This window comes from Lithobates pipiens, unplaced genomic scaffold (assembly GCF_037356315.1).
Source record: "Lithobates pipiens isolate NorthernLeopardFrog02 unplaced genomic scaffold, aLitPip1_a1.2 Scaffold_23, whole genome shotgun sequence".
Lineage (NCBI taxonomy): Eukaryota > Metazoa > Chordata > Amphibia > Anura > Ranidae > Lithobates > Lithobates pipiens.
In genome coordinates this window covers 189,502,147-189,515,487 of record NW_027507785.1, presented here as the reverse complement: position 1 = coordinate 189,515,487, position 13,341 = coordinate 189,502,147, and the positions used below count along the sequence as shown (strand labels likewise).

General features: G+C 47.3%; 1 protein-coding gene and 1 long non-coding RNA gene across 5 annotated transcripts in view; both read right to left on the bottom strand.

Moving 5' to 3' along the window:
• The window catches only part of LOC143928076 (coagulation factor XIII B chain-like), a 1,173,165-nt gene that overhangs the window by 1,004,011 nt on the left and 155,813 nt on the right, over positions 1 to 13,341 (bottom strand). The gene's annotated exons all lie outside the window — the stretch shown is intronic.
• On the bottom strand, positions 12,729 to 13,115 carry LOC143927012 (uncharacterized). Its single transcript, XR_013262203.1, has 2 exons — positions 12,986 to 13,115; positions 12,729 to 12,905 (listed from the first exon to the last, which is right to left on the bottom strand). It is a non-coding gene; the product is annotated as an uncharacterized LOC143927012 (long non-coding RNA).

Here is a 13,341-nt window from a genome sequence, read left to right as displayed (position 1 = left end):
CAGTGACCAGACGTCTGCCCGGCCTACATCTCCGAGGAAGGGGAGTGGGAGCAGTAACCTGGGAAACAGAACCCTGTGCCCCCCCCTTATCCAAAAAGGGAGGCCCAACTACCTCCACCTGACCAATATCTGGACCGGGCACCTGAACTTCAGTGACAGGGGCGTGGGCAACATCTGCATGCCGTACCCCCTTTTCTCTTTGAGGGACCCTACTTGCCTTTTGGGTTCGAGGTGCACCCTGTGGCTCCGCCGTAGGAGCGCTTCCCTGCCTTTCCCCTCCAGAACTCTGCCCAGCAGGAGGAGGTGCACTATCCCCTCCTGGCCCACCACCTGCTGCAGCTTCACCATTTGACCGCAAAGGTTGCAGCAGATCAACCCACACGTGTCACCTGAGTGTCCAAACTTATTGCACTTAGTGCAGCGCACAACTGTGCAATCTGCACTCATGTGGGTTGGACACCCACACCTGAAACACCTACGGGGCTGGCCTGGGTAGAACACCAGGATTCTATCTCGTCCCAGGAAAGCACTTCCTGGGACATGTGCAACCGTGTTGCCAGATCTTCTCAAACGAATCCTGGTGTTCCATGCTCCAGTCCATACCCCACGCTCGTCTAAGCATTTATTTAGAGGACACTGCAACTGGCCGTGTCTCCCCAGCCAAGTTGCTATGTCCTCCGGGGGCAGGCTCTCGTTCCTTACTAACACCGTCAGGTTTTTAATCTCCTCCTGCCTACTCAAAGGAATCAGGCGGAACCCTTTCCAGGGATCAGCCCCTTTAACCAACCCAAAAGCGGTTATAAAACGCTCCATAGTCACAGCGTTGGTGAAACTGACATCAAAGTCAGGGGTGCCAGCTGGGTGGATCACAGCAAATAGCTCAGCCACCCTGAACCCCAACGCCAGGACCATGTCAACCACTTGGCCCCTCGTGGGGCACTGACCTTCACCCTCCCATCTCAGCTGGACCACATTCCTACGCTTGCGCTCCGGACCACCTGTCCCCCTAGACCAAGTACTGGCCCCAGGGGTCTGACCAGCCGGGGGTACCCGAAAGTTACTGGCCCCAAACTGGTGGTACAGGTGGTCCAGAGGCACACTGGACCCAGCCACATTGGCGTAGGAACGCCTTTCACCAAGTGCCGTCAGCAACTCTACCTCCGGTGTCCCCCTTAGTACGGGTCCGGGAGGAGGAGCCTCTGCCACAGACACTGGGGGTACAACATGAGAAGCAGCCCCCCCACTCACGGCATGGGAAGTCACACTCCCCACATCGTTTACCCCAGCCTGAACTTTAGGATAGGTCTCATCCTCAGAGCTATAAAGCAAAGCCTCCCAGGCTTCCTGCCACTCCACCTCCATATGGGCCCCGCAGGAATCCACTGACACTTGGCTCGGCCCTGATTGAGAACCCTCCAAGCCGCGAATGAACGTCATTGCAGGGTTCTCACCATCAAGCTCGCCCATTGGGCAGTCACCCCAGGCCGTAGCTTGTTCTGGCACTATACAATTAGACATTTCAACATTACTGTTACTGTTACTGTTTACACTCTCTTGACCAGAAAGCAGACCGGAAGTCCTTTGAAAACGACCCTCGGGGTCAACTTCCGGACCCGCCACCGTCACTTCAGGCCGCGGGCTATTCTCGCCATGAACCAGCTCGCGCACCGGAAGTGCGTCATCACCCCTTCCCGCGCTACTATTGGCCTCGCGGTCAGTAGCACCACCCCTCCTCCCGCGGGAAGACGGCGTTCTCTTATTCACGGCCGCCATTCCCGAACTGTCAGATGCCATGCCGCCGGCCGACACTGCACCGCTGCCCGCAGCGGCAGCCAAGCTGGCTTGACTCTCATATACCCTAGTCCCCTTACCCTGAGACCGGCTTGCAGCAGTGGCAGCCGACAACGCAACTGACGGCGTGCCCTGCTTGCAACCACCGGCTGGGATCACTGGGGACTGTACAGGTAAGTCCATTTTTCCTTTGCTTACTATCCTAGCAAGCTGCACCACTGGTATCTTCTTAACAACACTCCTGTCTTTAATGTCCTTTTGCTGCCTCCTTCCCACTTCACCGGGGTCTAACCTGCCCTCTGGGGACACAGCCTCATTCATAGGCTGGCAACCCTTAGGCTTACCTGACCCCTCTGCAGGATTAGTGGAGTTAGCAGGGCTAGCAGTCTTTTCACCAGGAATGCTCTTCACATTTTCAGCCTTCACAGCACTCTCTCTCTCCAAAACTGTTTCTTTACACACCGCTGGCTTTCTTTCCACCACAGTCTTTCCCTCTGGTTTGTCACTGGCCACCTTTCTTTCCACCGCACTTTCCTTTTCTTCATGGCTGGCTTCCACAGAGGGACCCGCCATTTCCTCCTCCTGCGTTGTGTTCGGGGCTGGATACAGTCTACGGCGTCTCCCTGCCTGGGTCCCCTCGTCACACGCAATTCTCATCGCTTTGTCCACGTTAGATAGAAAGTCTTTCTCACCAGAAGCACTGTCAATCAGGTTGGATAACAGCTCACCCAATATGTTGCACTGCTTCTTCAATCCGTCTATCACCGTCTTATACTCCTGTCTCTTTACAACGCCTGATCTGTCTCTCCGGTTCCTTAGCTCCGCCAGGACCTTCATTTTCTCGCAGTAGCTGCGGGAAGCCTTTACAATTAAGCTTTTAGCTTTCTTTCTTCTGTCTGCAGATTTCTCCACATCCTCTCCTGGCTGTCTCAGAGACCAATCTGCAAGATCCAGCTGGTTCTCCAAAAACAACCTCTCCTCCTTGACGAGCTCCAGGAGCTTAGGGGCTCCACGTCCTTCATTAGGCTGAGAAACAGGCACCTGGCCTGGGCTGACTGAAGTCATCAGCTCCCTCTCTTTCTCCACCACTCTGGAAGTCCTCAGAGATCAGAGCACGCAGCCAGCACACACAAGCTCCTACAACTGACTGCAAGCTCTATTAAAAAAAGAGAACTATAGCTAGCTATATAGGTGGATATAGCGGTGTATACTGGGTTCAGAGCACGCAGACAGCACGCACAATCTCCTAACACTGACTGCAAGCTCTATTAAAAAAAGAGAAATATAGCTAGCTATATAGGTGGATATAGCGGTGTATACTGGGTTCAGAGCACGCAGACAGCATGCACAATCTCCTAACACTGACTGCAAGCTCTATTAAAAAAGAGAAATATAGCTAGCTATATAGGTGAATATAGCGGTGTATACTGCGGTCAGGGCACGCAGACAACAACCACTAGAGAAGAGCAAGAACGAAAAATCGGCCGATAACAATCGGTGTATACTGTGTTGAAGGTACACAGAACAACCACTAACTGCTACAGACGCCAACACACTACACAAGGCCGCTGCGCTGGCGGCCTTATGCCGCATACACACGATCAAACAATCCGGTGGAAAAGTCCGGCAAACTCAAGTCCGCCAAATAATCCCCCCGTGTGTAGCCTCCGGCATACTTTTTTGACCCGAAAGTACGGCGGACTTAGAATGCCGTGTTGCACACCAATCTATCCGTCGGACTCGCATTTCGGCGAACAATCCGGCCGTGTGTGTGCCAGTCTGCCGTACTTTTGAAATGAGCGGACTTTTCCTGCCCGGAGAAAAGTCCGCTAATTTCGAGCGGGTCTCCAGGTAGACGGGGCCCGCGAAGGAGACGTCGCTGGCCCCGCCGCCTGGTATGGACTTAAAGGGGAACCCCAACGCCGAAAAAAATCGGCGTGGGGGTCCCCCCAAGTCCACAACAGACCCTTGTCCGAGCACGCTACCCGGCCGGCCAGGAAAGGGGGGCGAGCGAGCGCCCCCCCCCTCCTGAGCCGTACCAGGCCGCGTGCCCTCAACATGGGGGGTGCCTTGGGGAAGGGGGGGCCGCACGGCCCCCCCACCCCAAAGCACCTTGTCCCCATGTTGATGAGGACAAGGGCCTCTTCCCGACAACCCTGGCCGTTGGTTGTCGGGGTCTGTGGGCGGGGGGCTTATCGGAATCCGGGAGCCCCCTTTAATGAGGGGGCCCCCGGATACCGGCCCCCCACCCTATGTGAATGAGTATGGGGTACAATGTACCCCTACCCATTCACCTGTAAAATAAAAGTACAAAAAAAAACACAACACACGAGATAAAATACTTTATTGCACAGCTCCGGGGGTCTTCCGTCTTCGGGGGTCTTCTCGCCGGACTCCTCCGCTATCTTCTTGTAGCTCTTTTGCAAGCGGAGGAGTCCGGCTTTCTTCCTCGCCGCCGGCCTCTTCTTCCGACTTCGGGGGTCTTGTCCCCCTCTTCGGTTCTTCTGCCGGGCCACCGCGCCTTCTTATAGCTCTTTTACAGGCGGTGGCCCGGTCTTCTGTCGCCGCCGTCGCCGTCGCCGCCGCCTTCCGTTCTTCTTCTTCTTCTTCTTCTTCTTCTTCTCCAGGAGATGTTGACTCGACGATCTCTCCGGCCGCAATGCCAGGGAAGCGCTGCGCTGCCACTTATATAGGGACAAGGGGCGGTGTCACATGGCTTTATGTCACATGGGTTGGTCACATAGGTTGATGTCACATGGGGACTGTGACATCGTAAGGGGGCGGGGTCACCATGTGACACCAACCCATGTGACATAAAGCCATGTGACACCGCCCCTTGTCCCTATATAACTGGCCGTGCAGCGCGTCCCTGGCATTGCGGCCGGAGAGATCGTCAAGTCAACATCTCCTGGAGAAGAAGAAGAAGAAGAACGGAAGACCGGGCCATCACATGTAAAAGAGCTATAAGAAGGCGCGGTGGCCCGGCAGAAGAACCGAAGAGGGGGACAAGACCCCCGAAGTCGGAAGAAGAGGCCGGCGGCGAGGAAGAAAGCCGGACTCCTCCGCTAGCAAAAGAGCTACAAGAAGATAGCGGAAGAGTCCGGCGAGAAGACCCTTGAAGACGGAAGACCCCCGGAGCTGTGCAATAAAGTATTTTATCTCGTGTGTTGTGGTTTTTTTTGTACTTTTATTTTACAGGTGAATGGGTAGGGGTACATTGTACATACTCATTCACATAGGGTGGGGGGCCGGTATCAGGGGGCCCCCTTATTAAAGGGGGCTCCCGGATTCCGATAAGCCCTCCGCCCGCAGACCTCGACAACCAACGGCCAGGGTTGTCGTGAAGAGGCCCTTGTCCTCATCAACATGGGGACAAGGTGCTTTGGGGTGGGGGGGGCCGCGCGGCCCCCCCTTCCCCAAGGACCCCCCATGTTGAGGGCACGCGGCCTGGTACGCCTCAGGCTCGCTCGCCCCCCTTTCCTGGCCGGCCGGGTAGCGTGCTCGGACAAGGGTCTGTTGTGGACTTGGGGGGGACCCCCACGCCGATTTTTTTCGGCGTTGGGGTTCCCCTTTAAGTCCATACCAGGCGGCGGGGCCAGCGACGTCTCCTTCGTGGGCCCCGCCTACCTGGAGTTTGGAATTCGCCGAACAGCCGATGTTCGAGTCGAACGTATGTTCAACTCGAACACGAAGCTCATCCCTAATGTACAGTATATTGTCAGCTCCATTGTACTGTGTTATTGTTATCTACTTCTAAAAAATTTTATACTGCTGTTGTCCAAAAATGTTTTTTGTGTAATCTGTTTGCAAAGTTAGGTTTAAAAGTACTTATAATTTTTTTTTTCTTGTTTGACTGCACAGTTTCCTTCCACGCCACAGGAATGGCAGCCTGTAGCCTCCCAGTTCGATGACCGTTGGGACTTTCCCAATGGTGGAGGGGCGATCGACGGGAAGCATGCTCACATTGTGCCACCACTCCATTCGGGGTGTAGTGTTGATGGCGGTGGTGTCAGCACAATATGAGTTTATGTACGTGGATGTGGGGAAGAACGTCCGGATGTCAGATGGAGGAGTCTTTGCCCAGACGGAGTTCTGCCAACGTCTCCAGACTGGTGGCCTGGGATTACCACCTGATGCCGAGAACGTTGAGGGACTCGCCTTTTGTTTTCATCACAGATGAAGCCTTCAGTCTGGGCAAGCACCTGAGGCCGCCCCCCAAAGGATCCTCACCCTGGAGAGGAGGGTTTTTAACTACCGGCTGGCCAGGCGAGAAGAGTTGTGGAGAATACCTTTGGGATAATGGCTAGCCATTTCCGTTTGTTTCTCTCAGCCATCAATATGGCGGACTATAAAATCAATCACATAATCCTATGCTGTTGCATACGCCATAATTTTTTACAAAAACATTCTCAAACATATCTTACTTCAGTTGAGCCCGGACTATCAGAATCTGTACTCGCAGGCCTGGATACTGGTTGTACTGGTTTGACCCCCCAAACCATCCATCAAGTGCGGGACAGATATGTCAATTATTTTAATGGTAGGGGAGGCCATTGCAATGCCAGAACATAATTAACATTTCGATTAATAAAAAAAAATCCTTTTTTTTATGATAAAATCTTGTTTTTCTTCTTGTTTGCTTTTCTTTTTGGCTGTCTCCTATGTTCTCCTAGTGCACTTGTAGTGCCAAGTAGATTTCCCTTTAGTAAATAAGCCCCTTTGTCACTGAAAGCACAAAATGAATTACAAAAACGATATTGAGTAAGGATGAGCCGAACACCCCCGTTCGGTTCGCACCAGAACCTGCGAACAGACCTAAACTTTGTGTGAACTTTAGAACCCTATTAAAGTCTATGGGACTCAAACGTTCAAAATCAAAAGTGCTAATATGCAAGTTATTGTCCTAAAAAGTGGGGACATGTATCAATGCAAAAAAAAGTTTTAAAAACATCAATTTTTTCGGGAGCAGTGATTTTAATAATGCTTAAAGTGAAACAATAAAAGTGTAATATTCCTTTAAATCTCGTACCTGGGGGTTGTCTGTAGTATGCCTGTAAATGGGGCGCATGTTTCCCCGTGCTTAGAATTGTCGCTGCACAAAGTGTAATTTCCCTATAATGAATTGTCGGCTCCCCGTAATACAGATAACAGTCATTGATAAAAAAAAAAAATGTAAAAAAAAGCGTGGGGTTCCCCCAAATACAATTACCAGGCCCTTCAGGTCTGGTATGGATATTAAGGGGAACCCCGCATCAAAAAAAATAAAAAAACTGACCTGAAGGGTCTGGTATGGATATTTGGGGGGAACCCAACTTTTTTTTTATTTGACAAGGGGTTTCACGCATTTTTTTTTTTTTATCAATGACTGTTCTCTGTATTACGGGGAGCCGACAATTCATTATAGCCACAAATGCATTTAAATTACTTTTTTTTTCCTGCAGAAATTACACTTTATGCAGGGAAAATTCTAAGCAGGGGGAAACATGCGCCCCTTTACAGGCATACTATACACACCCCTCAGGTACGAAATTTAAAGGAATATTACACTTTTATTGTTTCACTTTAAGCATTAATAAAATCACTGCTCACCAAAAAAACTGCAGTTTTTAAAACTTTTTTGCATTGATACATGTCCCCTGGGGCAGGACCCAGGTCTCCAAACACTTTTTATGACAATAACTTGCATATAAGCCTTTAAAATTAGCACTTTAGATTTCTCCCTTAGACTTGTACAGGGTGTTCCGCAGCTTTTCGAATTGACTGCGAACACCCCAAATTGTTCACTGTTCGGTGAACAGGCAATGTTGGAGTCGAACATGAGTTTGACTCGAACTCAAAGCTCATCCCTAGCATTAAGTATTAAAAGAAGCCACACACATTGTTGTCGTTTACAATTTTTATTACTGTGTGTACATTCAAACATGTGTGTTTTTTGTTTTTTTTTAAACGTCATTCAATGTTTGTTTTTTTTTATAGTTTTTTACTCAATATAACAAAAAATTGGTAAACAATATTATTTTTTTTATTTATTTTTTTTGCTATTTTCTGCATTATTATTTATTTTTAATTTGTATTTTAAGTTTTTTTTTTTTAAACTATAACATATTTTATGTGGGTACATTTACACACACACACTCCTTTCCTGGCTGTAGTTTTCAGCCAACACATCTCATACCATCTCATCACTTCACTTATTCACAGCTATATGGCTCACTTCATATAGTTTCATTTTTCATATTTTTGCAGAAGCAATGTGGGCTGCTCAATTATAGATTCACATGGTCATGACATGATCACCTGGTCTTTACTTGTTTGCTGTCTCTGGTTTGGATGGGACTCCTCACTTTGGGGGGTTGGGGAGGGGGGTGGTGATCATCCTTGTCCCCTGTCTTCCCTTGGATTTAAGGTTAAGCGCCACCATTAAGGTTACACACCTTTTATTTTGAGAGATTTTTCTCCATCTAAAGCATATCCTATATATTCATAGATATTTTTGATTTAATTTCAGAGCATTTACTCGGGATGATTGGTATGAGCCATGAAACGTGTGTCAAGTTATGAGTTACATCAAACTGATAATTTGACAAGTTTGGGTCACCATGAGCAATTGATTTATATTCATTGTATTTAAATGAATGGATGAGTGTTTTCATGTAATTGTCATTCTGATTATGTTTTTCCTTACTCGGTTTAATAAATATGTATTTTTCCAAGTGTATTATAGTAAATAGTGCCCTTTTAGATTGACAATCTATATAGTTTGATAGGTTATTAATTTATAATTTCATTAAATAATTTGATTAAGGTATCCATTCAAGTGACCTGCCTCACTCAAAGTCCCAATTTTCCTTTACTTTTCTGCTGCTTGACACATATTAGGGATGGAGGCTTGCCACTATCATAATCAGTTTGTTAGGTCGCATCATTCATCTAACATACCCAACTCTGGAACTTACAAAGTTCAACATGTAAAAGCCAAATTTTGAAGATGCACACAAATTGGGAGTCCAAATGGGTAATCTCAACATGTGCTATCTCCCATCATGGGGATCAATGAACGTGTTTTGTGGGTGCAATCCCTTCCTCTCACCTACTAGCATTATGAGGAAGGGGTTGCAAACATAAGACACGTACATTGAGATCCCCTGATTGCAGATAGCACATGTTGGCACACCGTGTGCATCTTAAAATTCGACGTTTAAAATCGTAAAAATATAAAAAAAGAACAATGTTCTCATTTACCAAGGAAATTAAGAAATTGATTCAGTTTTAGGGAAAAGGGGATGTGATTCTCTCCAAAACATTGATCATGTTCATTTATTGCTGGGATTAGCTAGGGCAGAGCACCATGAGGTAGGCGCGCTCTGGGTGAAGGGCGGCCTCTCGTCATCCCAGCCTCCTGGAATCCCCACGAGACAACATGCCTCTGAGATGAGTAGAGGGAGGGCCAGAGAGCGGGCCCGCTGCTCACGCTGAAGGACTAGGAGGAGAACACATGCAGCGCTCAGGGGAGGAGAGCTTGTCACTCTCCGTATCGCATGCCGCATAACGGGAAGGAGGAAAGCACCGGGACTCGGGGACTCCTCAAGCGTGGACCGGAACTTGCTGGCCGGTGAGTGTGGCTGACGGAGAGGGATACGGCTGGCGGGAGGCACGGCAGGCTTGGAGAAGGCACCGGTATTCAGGCTCCCTACTGGGAAAGCACGCACCGCCCGCTAAGCACGAAACCCGCATTGGTAAGGACCGGATAGCTGGGGGGAGCAGCATCGGGCAAACCACTCCAACCCCCGATGAGCAGGAACCTGTCAGAGAGGAATCAGCAGAGCTAAGGTATGAAAGGAGAGGCTGAAGGCTTTCGTAAATGGAGTGGTGAGTGGACTGTGTAAATTGTCAACTATTGTTAACACACCAGAGATGATGCTGGGAAGACCAGGCCTATTGTGCTGTATCAAGTAAGCTAACAAAAAGACACTGGAACAGCAATTGATGATTGATGATTGATGAGTGACATGTCTGGTTGCCCTCTCTCCTGTCTGGCGATTTTTTCCCGGTGCAAAAAGTGTTTGATGGACATTATTGGTAAAAAAGAGTACTGGTCTTAATTTCTCAGACTTATTGTTCCAGAGCAACTTATAGCAATCAGAGAATAGTTGGGGAAAGTTGTGATCCGTCCTGCCCGAAGCATACTTCTACCCCTCAAGCTAACAACCAGAAGGTTACACCATTGCTATTGCCACCCCACACTCAGAATCTCACATTGCCTTAATAAGAAGTCCAAAGTTCTGGGGTTTGCTATGTATAACAGTACATCATCTGCAAATGCAGATACCTTGTATTCTCTCCCTCCCACCCAGATTCCACGAAGATCCTGATTCCTTCGGAAGGCGACTAAGAGGGGCTCCAGGATAACCACGAACAGAATCGGCGATAGAGGGCATCCCTGTCTCGTCCCGTTGAACAATTCAAGGGAACGAGACAGGGACCCATTCACTCTGATCCTAGCAGTTGGCTGAGTATATAACACTTTAATCCATCTCCTCATTCTCTCCCCCAGCCCCATATATTTTAAGGTCTCCTTTCCTTCCACTATCTGTCTCCCAGCTACTGTCTGGGAGACACATAAGGTAGTCATTAGAGGGATTTTAATTGGGATTGGAGCAGGGATAAAGAAGGAAAGGGAGAAAAAGAAAGTTCAATTATACAGAGAGATCGAGGAATTAGAGCAAAAAAACAGACCCAGGGGGCTTCAGGAGAGTCAGGAGTTACAAAAAAAAAAAAAGGGAGTTGGAAGAGTTCCTGGAGCAAGATAGGAGAACAGCTTTCTATAAAATAAACAAGGGGAGATACCAGTGGGGGAATAGGTCAGGTAAGTGGCTGGCAAGAAGAGTAAAAGAACAGAAAAACAGGACTTACATACCAAAGATAAGGGATAAAAGGGAGAGATGAAGTTCGCCACTCCAGATATTGCAGAGAATTTTCATACTTATTATAGCGCTCTGTATAATATAGATGTAAGAGGGGGTGATGGGGGGAAAAGGAAAGGAGCTATAAGGGAATACCTTAAGAACCTGGACTTCCCAAATTTCAAATTTCAAATTTCAAATTTCAAAATAAATCTGATAAAGTCAGAAATCCTAAACTTGAATTTACCAGACATAGAGCAGAAAGCGCTTTCCGCAAGCCTTCCCTTCAAGTGGTGTAGAGGAGAGTTGAGTTACCTGGGTATAAAATTAACGGCACAAGGGTCTAATTTATATGAAGCTAATTATATTCCCCTCTTAAATAAAATTAAGGTGAATATGAATAGTATGAAGTACAAAGCATTATCATGGATGGGTAAAATAAATGCAATAAAAATTTTCATATTGCCAATCGTAATTTACACATTTCAAATGATACCTGTTCCGCTACCGACGAGTTTTCTTAGAAAGTTAAAATCCTTGGTCGTGTCATTTATATGGGCCCAGAAAAGGCTGCGCATTGCGCATAATGTTCTTGTGAAGGAAAAGGACCGAGGAGGAGTGGCATTACCAGACTTCAAAAAATATTATGAGGTGATAGTAATATCCAGAGTAGCGGACTGGTTACATAATCAGAAAGAGAAGAGCTGGGCGGAGTTAGAAACTAGACTGTGTGGGACGGAAATAGCAAAAATTATATGGATACCACCTCACTGGCGGAATTTAGGAGTAAGCACTAGTTCTATAACAAGACATACACTAAAAACTTGGGACAAAATTAATAAGGCACATAACCGGACTCACAATTCTCCATTAATGTCACTGTTGGACACAAATTATTTTTTGCCAGGCAAGGAGGAACGCCTATATTTTAGTAGATGGGCAAAGAGAGAGGAAATAACACTAGGGGAGGTGATTAAAGGGAACAGGTTATACACATATAGTGAAATCACACAAGAGTGGGGGCACAAACCACTGGACAGATGGAGACACACTCAATTATTGCACTTCACACAAGTGCTGCCACAGCCCTTACGAGGAAAGACACTCTTAAGACCACTAGAGAAATTGCTCAAGGATGCACAATGTTTAATGAAAAGGGTATCGAAAATGTACAAAATATTAAGGCGCGAGGCAGATCTGGAGTTACCGGCATATCTGGTAAAATGGGAAGGGGAATTAGGGTCACGAAGAAATGAAGAGCATAGGGTGAAAATACTTAAAATGACTCACTCGCTCCCAAGAGATTCCAGAACGCTTGAAATGTCATACAAATTAATAGTGAGGTGGTATATGACGCCCCATAGAATGCGGAGGCTCAGAGGGGAAGAGCAATCAACTTGCTGGAGGGAATGCACAGAGCAGGATTCCCTCAAACATCTATGGTGGGATTGTATTAAAATAACCCCTTACTGGGATAAAATAATAGAAATTATATTTTTGGTGACAGGAAATAGGATTAGAAAATGCCCATGGGTATGTTTGTTCCATGATACAGAGAAAGGAGTATCGCAATATAAGGGCACGATAGTCCCGCACTTGTTGAATGCAGCCAAAGCGCTGATCCCATGCCATTGGAGAACTACACAGGTGCCAACAATACTGGAGTGGGTGAAGAGGGTGGAACAAATTAGGCTAATAGAAGAGTCGATACATAAAACGCAAGACACAGAAGGGAAATATCAAGGGATATGGCAACAGTGGCTGACATTCTTGGAGATGGGGGACTGTCGTGCAATGCTTGAGGGATAAGGGAACAGAGAGGGAGGTGAATGAGAAAGGGGAGAGAGAGGGGCATATCTCCCCCCATTTTTTTTGCCCCTGGGTGAAGGGAGGGGGGGGGGGGCGATATGAGAGGGTTGCTTAAGTGGAATGTAATGTGTAAAAAGAGGTGGTGAAAGAAGACCTCTTAATAAATTGTACTAAATGTTTTTATAAATTTGTATGTATAAAGAGGAAAAATAAAAATAAAGAATATATAAAAAAAATGTTCATTTATTGCTGCCTGGTGTCCAGCTGAGTTCTCATGCTGTCTATCTGATTGCGCATCTCATCAATGTGCCCATTCCAAGCCATGATCTGCCCAATTAATCTTTGGGCGCTGTCTGTGGAAAATAGGTTCTGCCGCTTGTCCTTCCATAGCCAGAACATCACCTAAAATGTAAGCAAAAAGATGTATTTAGAAACATGCAGGCATAAATAGATTACCTTAATCTGGGGTGTCAGACACTCACCTGGTGGGGTGCACATCTCACACACTTCCTCCAGATCCTTGAGTGGGCTCGGGCTAAGTACCCAATCAGACTGGTGAGGTCGGGGGTCCTGGGATCCTCTGACTGTTGTCTGAGTCTTTTCTCCCCTATGAGAATGAAACCAAAGGTTTACTTAGCACACTGATATTTGAATACAGAAATAGGAATATGAAACATTGCTTTGAAGTGGTGTATAACTGTTTGTGAAAAGATCCAGGTTAAAGACATGATTCAAATGGCCTTTTAACCAAACTGCGATACGTACCTTTTTTGGCCAAGTTTCACAGATGGAGACACCTCAAGTATCCCCTGGAGCCCCTGTGTGGGTTAGCCTAAAA